The 11,672-nt window shown below is 36.9% G+C and overlaps 1 pseudogene; it reads right to left on the bottom strand.

Annotated features, from left to right (window-relative positions):
* Positions 1-1,269: 1,269 nt before the first annotated feature.
* Positions 1,270-11,136, bottom strand: LOC136206668 (uncharacterized; annotated as a pseudogene).
* Between the last annotated feature and the right edge of the window lie 536 nt (positions 11,137-11,672).

The following is an 11,672-nucleotide window of genomic DNA, read 5'->3' as shown; positions in this document are numbered from 1 at the left end:
GCGCCTTCATTTTACGATGTTGCTGAGTAAATTACAATTTTGGTCCTTAAATTTTGCATTTACTTTTATTATAGTGTATGAACTTCAAAACTTGACATAGTGTCGTCTACACTTTACTCTACTAACACAATCATCCATTTTCCTGTTGAGCAAGTTAAAATAACTGATGATGATCTCAAAATGAAAAATCTAAGAACTAAATTTTGACAAATTTTGTTGTGATTACTTTCGGGGTTTTTTTTAACTCTATTAGTAACACATTAAATATCTTAGAAATAATTGATTTTTAGAAGGTTCAGTGTGACACTTAAATAACGAACTAAGGCTTAATTTGATCCCTGAAGTTGGTAGGCATGATCAGTTTCGTCCAAATAGAACTTTAGATATCAACTCAGTCCTAAAGTTGACAATATTCGGCAAATTAATCCAAATATAATCAATTTAAAAATTAAAAATTTGTAAAATTTGAGCTAATTTGTCAATTACTGATAATTTCATGGCTGAGTTTATATCTAAACTTTAATCTGGGCTAAATTGATCATACATGTCAACTTCAGGAGCCATTTTGACCCTTAATTCGTTAAAGGGTAATTAATTTATTAGTCCCTATATTTTGACAAAACACACTGTTTAATCCCTGTATTTTCAAAAACACATGGTAAGGTCCCTAACCTTTTTCTCAGTGAATTGTTTAGTCCTTCCGTCTGTTTGTTAGATTTTTTACTGTTTATGACTTCGGAAATGACTAAATTACCCTTTACTATTTACCTTCAAACTTTAAAAGAGGAAATCCAATTTAGAAGAAGAAGCTATTTGTATGGAAAACAAGAAAAAAAAGACTCAATGCTTACGAATTTGAACAATTAAGAAGAAAATCAAGAAAAAGAACACTCAATGTTGATTTCAGATGCATTAGAGTTTAAAGGAAAAGAAAAGAAGAATGCAAATCCAAATTGACTAACATAATCTTCATGAGAGTCTAACGACAGGGACTAAACAGTTTACCGAGAAAAACGTTAGGGACTAAAGAGTTTATCGAGAAAATGTTAGGGACTTTATCATGTGTTTTTTAAAATATAGGGTGTGTTTTGCACCGAACGAGATCATCTTTTCATGACTCAGACTCATTCAAGTTTAACTTGGATTGTATCAGTAACCTCAGAATACTATTGTCATGACTTACAAAACTCGACACAATCCGTTTGACACGATTATAACACACGAAACCATTTCGACACCCTTAGAAACATTTTGTACAAGGAATTAAAATTAGTCAATAACAGAAAGATGCTGATACTCTTTCCCAGCAATAGCAGCTTCCATGACAGGAACAGGATCAATTTCACCATTTCCATCCAAGAAAAGCTTCAGCAAATTCTTCGAAAACCCGCTCACCAGCGCGACGCCTTTTTGTCCACAAGGCACCGGTGTAGCCCTCGAATCTCTCAAATTCCAAAACACAATCTCCGGGATCACATTTCCGTATCCTTTCTCCGTAAATTTCCTCACTATAGCTTCGTAATCCGTCTCCCAAGGTCTCGAAGATGCCTCATCGAATTCCATGTCGCTAAACACGAACAACCTCTTGATCATTTCATCCTCTTTCAATCCCCCATTTACAGCTACTTCAAGGATCACATCAAACACCTTCTGAAAATCAGTGTTCATCATCCATTCCATCCTTTCGATGGATCCGGTTTTTTCCAAGAGAGTGTCGCCTTTAACGATTTGAAGAGTCGGATTGTCGCTGAAAGTTACGAGCTTTCCCTTCCACGGTTGCTCGCTGAGTTCGGATACTAATAGACCTAATGCTACTGAAACATCCAATGGTGTGCCTCCCATGCTTCCGGACACATCCGAAATGGCTAAACAGTTCTTTAATTTCCCCTCCCGGAGAAGATCATCCACCATTTGTCGCCATTGAAGTTCTGCAACTTCCCCGCCGTTATCATATTTCAGAGATTTGATGATCTGATGTGGAAGCAATGCTCCTGAAGCTATCCTGGCTTTCCCTGATTTCACATCCGCCAAATATCTGCCGAAACGCTCTGGATCGTGTTTCAAGAACGATTTTTTGTGTAATGTCATGGCAATTGAAGCAACGCGATTGTACGGTAGTTCGCCCCACCTGTTCAGACCAATGTACACCTCCGGCAGCTCTAGAGCCCTGCGCAAAGGCGATAGAACCTCCTTTGCCAACCGGACTCGAATCCTGTAAGTAGAGGTGGCAGTTATATATATAATATGTTGCTTGATACGAAATTCATACACAAATTTCCGAGTTGAGTTAAGATTGAGCTAGCTACTAACTCGAAATACTAACATTACATTGACTTGTAAGCAGAAGATTCTACGAAGCCGACCAATAGGGTGTCATGATATCCCGGACGCCGAAAATCACCCTCGAAAGGGTTGATTCCGCCCTTGACACTATTATCATTTTCATACATTTTCATACTCGAAATTGCACCCGACTAACACGACCAGCCGAGGAACTACAGGGTCACGGAGGTACGTGGACCCCACGACTCAAGGAAAAAAGGGTAAAATTATACCTACGATGGAAATTCGTAATAAATATGAAATCATGTCTATAATTTCGTTATTTTCTAGAATTTGTGACAATATTTAGCGTTGTTAGATGGAATTAACAACGGATTTCTGTTGGATTCTTATTCCCAACAAAATCTGTTTTTTCTTACTAAATAGTTCTACACGAACCCGGATTTTCTTTTGGGTTCCACCACTCAAAACGACACTATTGACATTATTATCGATTATATCATATGAATCATATATAACATAACACAAATTTGACATGATAACTCGAAATTACACTCCTAATTAGATGTGACTCGTAATTTAGATGTGACTCGTAATGGACAATAACCCGATAAAAACACAAGTTTTCCCGATCTATCTTAAGGAATTAATAGAATCAAATAACAAACATAAATTGGTGATAACAAACCAATCCCAAAGAATTAAAGACAATGAAAGGAGATCTGACCTTACACCTTCGAATAATTAAATTGGAACCTGAGTGTTTGGCGATTCACAAGTACCTTACCAAAATACTTGTTCACGATCAAGATAATATTGCAAGAATGATGACCCGGTCTCTCAAGCTCACAATAAAGAATTCAATCCCGGATTGAAAATAATTCCCAAAGGAAAAAAAGAACTTTTGTTCATAAAAATATTGATTTCTGATTGATGAAAATAATGAAGAATACAAGCCTTTATATAGGCTACAAAATAAACCTAAACCTAAACTAAAAAGAAAGTTGAATCCTAGTGCATCAAGGTAAAAGAAATCCTAATTAGACAAGGAAAAACATTAAATTCGTTTTTGTCCTTTAGAGCCCAATTTCAGCCCATTAATTAACATTATTTGTGTCTTTTAATTAGCTAGAAATAAGCCCAATCAAACCTATAAGGTTATAGCATTAATTTTAATGAGTCCCAATGGGTTTTGCACATGCCAAACACATGCAAGTCCAAAGCTTCTCTTAAAATATGATCAACCTTTTTACATATCACTATTATGGGCTTGGGCTTGGATACAACACAAAAACACACCATCTTTAATGACTTCGCTAGAATTCATTCCTTGTTTAAAGAAGCTCAAGATGAGTCCATTAAGCATTTGTTGGTCTTTCTTTGCACGATTCTTCGTCATAGGTCCAATTGACAGCTCCAATGGATCCCTCATGCTTCTACTAGGCTCCTTAACTCCAAGCTCCTTTGTTCCATGCTCTTGTGCTTTTGATATCACATCATTCCCTCTCTCTTGAAAAGGATTTGTCCTCAAATCTTCATCTCCTACATCAAACAAAGATAAATCAGCCACATTAAAAGTTGCATGCACACTATACTCACCTGGCAAGTCGAGCTTGTAGGCATTATCCCCAATTCGTGCGACTACTTGAAATGGACCATCGCCTCTAGGATGTAGCTTTGATTTTCTCTGAGCGGGGAACCTTTCCTTGCGCATATGCAACCACACCCAATCACCGGGTTCAAATAGAACACATTGTCGACCCTTGTTAGCTTGCTTTGCATAATGCTCATTCTTCTTCTCCAGTTGTTGTTTCACTTGTTCATGTAACTTAAGCACCATTTCTGCCTTTTTCTTTCCATCTAAACTTTTCCTTTCATCAACAGGCAAAGGGATCAAGTCTAATGGTGTCAAAGGATTAAAACCATAAACAATTTCAAATGGTGAGAAGTTAGTAGATGAATGTATAGCCCTATTATAAGCGAACTCAATAAATGGTAGGCATTCTTCCCATGACTTAAGATTCTTTTGAATAACTGCCCTAAGAAGTTGTCCTAAAGTTCTATTTACTACTTCGGTTTGACCATCAGTTTGAGGGTGACAAGAAGTAGAAAACAACAGTTTAGTCCCCAATTTATTCCACAAAGTCTTCCAAAAATAGCTTAAAAACTTAGGATCTCTATCACTAACTATACTCTTTGGCATCCCATGCAGACGAACAACCTCTCTAAAGAACAAGTTAGCAATATTAATAGCATCATCAGTTTTATGGCATGGTATGAAATGTGCCATCTTAGAAAAGCGATCTACAACCACAAATATGGAATCATTACCTCTCTTAGACCTAGGTAAAGCCATCACAAAATCCATGGATATAGCAGTCCAAGGTTCATTCGGCACAGGTAATGGAGTGTATAAACCATGAGGCATAACTCTAGACTTAGCTTTCTTACAATTAATACAACTAGCACATATTCTTTCCACATCACGTTTCATATGAGGCCAAAAGAAATGTTCAGAAATCATGTCCAAAGTCTTAGCAACCCCAAAATGCCCCATCAAGCCTCCACCGTGGGCTTCCCTCACAAGAAATTCTCTATGTGAACATTTAGGCATGCATAATCGATTATCTCTAAATAAGTAGCCCTCATGTCTATAAAATTTTCCAAAAGCAGTAAGTTCACAAGCTTTATAAATAGATGCAAAGTCTAGATCATCAACATATAATTCTTTGATATACTCAAATCCTAAACACTTAGCATGCATCACATTCAATAAGCTAACTCTCCTACTTAATGCATCAGCAACTACGTTTTCCTTCCCTTGCTTATACTTAATCACATAAGGAAACGTCTCTATAAATTCCACCCACTTGGCATGTCTTCGGTTCAATTTTTGTTGACTCTTAAGATGTTTCAAGGATTCATGATCGGTGTGGATCACAAACTCTTTAGGCCATAAATAATGTTGCCACATTTGCAAAGCCCTAACTAATGCATAGAGTTCTTTATCATAAGTGGGATAGTTTAAGGTTGCACCACTAAGTTTTTCACTAAAGAAGGCTATAGGTCGACCCTCTTGCATTAAAACAGCACCAATCCCTACTCCCGACGCATCACACTCAATTTCAAACGATTTATCAAAGTTTGGAAGTGCTAAAACGGGGGCAGAAGTTAGTCTTGCCTTAAGCATCTCAAAAGCATCCTCTTGTGCTTTGCCCCACTTAAAGCCAACATTCTTTTTTATTACCTCGGTTAGTGGTGCGGCAATGGTACTGAAGTTCTTCACAAACCTCCTATAGAAACTCGCCAAGCCATGAAAGCTCCTCACCTCGGTAACTGAATTTGGCGTTGGCCACTCTTGAATGGCTTTCACCTTTTCAATATCAACAGAAACTCCTTGTGCTGAAACAATAAAACCCAAAAACACAACTTTCTCCATGCAAAATGAGCACTTAGAAAGGTTAGCGTATAATTTCTGTTCTCTCAAAACATCTAATACAACCTTAACATGTTCTATGTGTTCTGCCTCAGATTTAGAATAGATAAGAATGTCATCAAAATAAACAACAACAAATTTACCTATAAACTCTCTCAAAACATGATTCATTAATCTCATGAAAGTACTAGGTGCATTTGTTAAACCGAAAGGCATAACTAACCACTCATATAAACCATGCTTAGTCTTAAAAGCCGTTTTCCATTCATCTCCTAATGACATGCGAATCTGATGGTACCCACTCTTAAGATCTATTTTAGTGAAAATAACAGCCCCATTTAATTCATCCAACATATCATCTAACCTAGGGATAGGATGACGATACTTTACCGTGATTTTATTGACGGCTCTACAATCGATGCACATCCGCCAAGTTCCATCTTTCTTTGGTACTAGGATGACTGGTACAGCACACGGACTCATAGATTCACGAATCAACCCTTTTGCCATTAGTTCCTCGACTTGCCTTTGTAGTTCTTTTGTCTCCTCAGGGTTACTTCTATAGGCTGGTCGATTTGGAATTTGTGCTCCGGGAACAAAGTCAATTTGATGCTCAATTCCTCGAATCGGGGGTAACTTATTAGGCATCTCTTCGGGGAATAAATCCTTGAATTCCTGCAAAAGAGGGGAAATACTAGAAGGAAGGTTAGACTGACTTACAGAAGATAAACAAAAACTCTTACAATAAAATAATAATAAATTTTTGTTTTCAAAATCAGCTTGCTTTACATCCCTCAATTTAGCATATAAAGATAGATTTTGGCTTTTGTTAATGCTCCTCTCTTTTTCTCTCCTCTCACCCTCATTTCTCGACCTCACTAATGCCTTTTCACTCACCTCTTCTCTCTTCACACCCTCACTGATTTTATCACTCTTATTTTCTCTCGCCTTAACCTTTTCCCTTCTCACAGATTGTTCTTGTAACATTCTTTGCATGTAGAGCTGATCTTCAAACACTTCAGCAGGTGATAAAGGTGGCAAAATATACTTCTTCCCATCCTTAGCAATAGTAAATTTATTTGTTCGACCATGATGTAGTGCTGATCGATCGAATTGCCAAGGCCTCCCCAATAACACATGACATGCTTGCATAGGTACTACATCACATAATACCTCATCAGAAAAAGAACCAATAGAAAAGTTCAGAAGCACCTGTTTAGTAACTTTGAGTTCGTTACTATCATTCAACCATTGTAACCGATAAGGATTGGGATGTGGAATTGTTGATATCCCTAATCGGCTTGCTAACACATTGCTTACCACGTTGCAACAACTTCCTCCATCAATAATTAGTAAGCATGTTTTTCCAAGTATGTTGCAATGAGCATGAAAGATGTGCTTTCGTTGCTCAATGTCACCACTCACTCCCATCTTCAATGTTCTACGAGTGACTAAGTTAACTCCATGTCCTCCTTTACTATCCACCTCTTCTATATCACTACAATCTTCTAAGGTGGGCATATCATCTGATTCATGTTCGGACTCACTTTCGGATATTAACTCACCATGCTTCATAACCATCGCCTTTTGATTCGAACACTCTCTTGCATAGTGCCCTCTCCCTTGGCACTTAAAACACACAATTTCACGAGTTCTTGTGGGTTTTTCAGTAGTTTTGTATTTTGGAGTAGTTCCACCAATTTGCAACTTCCCAAATGCTTTTGAATCAACCTGAGGCGTTTGGTCACTTTTAGAGCTAAATTCAGATTTAGTTTTGAAATTACCTCTTGGATCTGACTTCCATGGAGTGGAAGTAGTGCCTTTGAACTTTGATCTCCCTTTCTCAACCTCTTGAAGTTGTCTCTCAATTTTTATCGCTTTATGGAGCATCTCGTCCATGTGGAAATAAGTTTGTAGCTCAAGAGGGTTGCGAATCTCCCTCTTCATTCCCATGAGAAATCTAACCATGGTAGCTTCCTCATCTTCTTGTATATCAGCTCGGATTAGTGCCATCTCCAATTGTTTGTGATAATCTTCAACAGATTGGTTACCTTGAGACATGGATTGGAGTTCTTTCAACAACTCCTTATAATAGTGAGCCGGCACAAATCTCTTTTTCATGACCTTCTTCAATTCACCCCATGTTCTTATGGGTTCATCACCATCTCTTTTTCTTGTGCGCTTTAATTGGTCCCACCAAACAGCCGCATATTCAGTTAGTTCGGATACTACAAGTTTCACCTTCTTCTCCTCGGAATACTCATGTATGTCAAAGATTGTTTCAACCTTTCGTACCCAATCAAGATACGCCTCTGGGTCACTAGCTCCTCGAAAAGTAGGCATTTTAAGTTTGATAGCATTAAGATTACTATCTTTTCGATCGTTACCCCTTTTTCGGTATCCAAACTGCTCCTCCTCTTCAGACTCGGATAGTTCATCATCAAAATTCAATCTCCCGCGTCCTCCTTTCTTTTGGCTTGATTTCTTTTGGTTTGAAACCAAATCAGCCACAATAGCCCCTAACCTCTTCATCTCACCTACAATAGCTTGTTGCCATTCTTTAGAATCAACATCGTTAACGTTGTCCTTTTTAGGTTCGTTAGACATGACAAAATATATAAAGAATGAAAGAAAAGTGAAATCTAGTCTAAAGCAAGAAAAGAAGAAAAAGAAAGTAAAAGAAGTACCTCACAACCGGTTCAATCACTCTTTTATATTATCTTGATAGATCACAAGGATTATCTCGGGTAATATAAATGCCAATGAAGCAAAAGAATGACAAAATAAAGTAGAGCAGAAACTAGAAGCAAAGAAGACTAATATTGTAACGATAACCAAAGTTTAGCACACTAAGAATAGAATAAAAGACGATTTTCGAAGAAGAGACAAATGTTTGAAAGAAATTTTAAGAATGTGTGTTTAGCATGCAAATTCTAGAAAACTTGTAACTTTAGTACAAACAATGAGCCGATTTTTTTTTTTTTTTTTCCTTTTTTTTTTTTCCTTTTTTTTTCCTTTTTTTTTCTTTTTTTTTTCCCTTTTTTTTTTAAACTAGATTGGAATTGATTAACAAATTAAACTTGCACTAATGATTTAGCATGCAAAAAAAAATTGAAGAAATTCACACACATAAATGGGTTTGGCTAGTAAGAATAGAATCCAAAAATAATCAGTTCGCTACAACTAAGAACCTAAATAACTAGATGCAAAGATATGAGGAACTCGATCAATAATTAAAGACTCTAGATTGGGGTAATTTTTTTTTTTTTTTTTTAATTTCGACAAACAAAACAAAAACAACAAATTCCTTAAGAGCCAAAGCTCTGATACCAATTGATGTGATATTGGTTATGAAAAAGAGATAATAACCAAATCAACAAGTTTTCCCGATCTATCTTAAGGAATTAATAGAATCAAATAACAAACATAAATTGGTGATAACAAACCAATCCCAAAGAATTAAAGACAATGAAAGGAGATCTGACCTTACACCTTCGAATAATTAAATTGGAACCTGAGTGTTTGGCGATTCACAAGTACCTTACCAAAATACTTGTTCACGATCAAGATAATATTGCAAGAATGATGACCCGGTCTCTCAAGCTCACAATAAAGAATTCAATCCCGGATTGAAAATAATTCCCAAAGGAAAAAAAGAACTTTTGTTCATAAAAATATTGATTTCTGATTGATGAAAATAATGAAGAATACAAGCCTTTATATAGGCTACAAAATAAACCTAAACCTAAACTAAAAAGAAAGTTGAATCCTAGTGCATCAAGGTAAAAGAAATCCTAATTAGACAAGGAAAAACATTAAATTCGTTTTTGTCCTTTAGAGCCCAATTTCAGCCCATTAATTAACATTATTTGTGTCTTTTAATTAGCTAGAAATAAGCCCAATCAAACCTATAAGGTTATAGCATTAATTTTAATGAGTCCCAATGGGTTTTGCACATGCCAAACACATGCAAGTCCAAAGCTTCTCTTAAAATATGATCAACCTTTTTACATATCACTATTATGGGCTTGGGCTTGGATACAACACAAAAACACACCATCTTTAATGACTTCGCTAGAATTCATTCCTTGTTTAAAGAAGCTCAAGATGAGTCCATTAAGCATTTGTTGGTCTTTCTTTGCACGATTCTTCGTCATAGGTCCAATTGACAGCTCCAATGGATCCCTCATGCTTCTACTAGGCTCCTTAACTCCAAGCTCCTTTGTTCCATGCTCTTGTGCTTTTGATATCACATCACAACAATAATCTAATAACTCACACAATAAGAAGACAACCATTGATATGAAGACGGGAACATTATTTCTAAAACCTAACCTTCATAAAATACCTTAAAACCACAACGAAAAAGACACGAAACACAGAAATGTTACTAAAAAGAGTGTCTGTGCAACATAGAACACAACACTAACCCGATAATTGGCACCCGTACCTGTAAGCATAATGTGCTTCTTCGACGCCTTCATACTCCGGGTAGGATTCGCGAGGGAATATCTCCTCGCGATACTCTCGCACAACAATGTCGATAAATCAAACGATGAATAGAGAGATGGACACCATTTAGCTGCAAGACTCAACTTTCTGGTCTCATTGTTCTTCAAAAACTCCATGTCTGCTTTCAAACATTCAGCAAAGAAACCCGAAACCCTTTTGTATAAAAACCGAAAATCCGAATCATTATGATATCTCTCAAGAACTTTCTTCGCCATTGTTAATCTTCTCTCTTCTCTATCCAAACTTGCTTTCTCTTTCAAAACCTTCTGCTTTTCCAAATTGTTCAAAATCCTCATTTCTCTACTAATTTCATGATCTTTCTTCGCTTTTCTGTCTCCGTAATTATAGTTTCGTTTAGATTCCCCCTTTTTCGATAGCCACTCAGCTTTCTGATTCGCCCTCACATCAGAACCCTCAAGAATCCGGTAAAGAATCTCCGGCAAGTCTTTGAAGTAACCGAAATTCGCCATGGATGGAGCATTTAAAGCTAGGGTTTTGGGGTGAAATTGATGTAGCCAAAGCGCCGCCGCGTACCTCTTTATCGGATTTTCCGGTACCACGAACGCCTCTCAGATTGCAAATCAGCTTCAGTGAAGTTAAGGAATAGTGATTCCAAGCTTCTTCGAGCCTCTTCTGAACCGATTGAAATGGGGTATCAGGTACTATATGGAAGAAGAAATCCAGGCAAGGATTTCCCGATGAAAGGTAAGTCGGCGAACGGTTCTCGGTGTAACCCAATTGAAGATTTTCCGGGGGAGAAAATTGGGGGTTATTGAAATTGGATACCATAAGGTCCATGAAAGGATCTTTAATGGGTTCTGTATGAACTGTAAGGTTTAAAGATTCAGTCTTTGGTTGATTTACGAAGTTTTGTAGCTCCGGAGGTCCGATCAGAGAACACATCGGAGCTGACATTTTAGGGGTTTTGAGTTTGATGATTAGGGTTTTAGGCAGGGTTATTGAAAGCAAATTAGAGCAGATGAAAGCCATTTTCGGACGTTGAAAAATGAAAATTTGAAATCTTAATGAAGGATGTTATTATTTATATAATATAATATTCTTGGTGGTCAAGTTTTTTTCTTGTTAAATACCTTGTTGATTTTGGGCTTAATTAGACATTCTCATGGGCCGATGAGCCCGTCCGTCCGGCCCGAGCCCAACCCATTTAGTCGGGCCTGGACACATAAAATTAGTGTCAGGTCCGGCTCGGCTCAAGCCCGAATAAGACCGTCTAGAAAATGGACGGGTTTGGGTTATATAAATACTCATCGGGTCTGGCCCGGCCCGTTATCTATATATATATATATATATATATATATATATATATATATATTTATAAATTTAATATTTATTTAAATGCCTCATATATATATATACTCTCTACCTCTATCTATTTTTTTTATTGTTATGTTGTAATTTTATTTTGAATTTAACTATTAGT

Source organism: Euphorbia lathyris, chromosome 9, assembly GCF_963576675.1.
Source record: "Euphorbia lathyris chromosome 9, ddEupLath1.1, whole genome shotgun sequence".
Lineage (NCBI taxonomy): Eukaryota > Viridiplantae > Streptophyta > Magnoliopsida > Malpighiales > Euphorbiaceae > Euphorbia > Euphorbia lathyris.
This window is presented reverse-complemented; position numbering and strand designations above follow the sequence as displayed.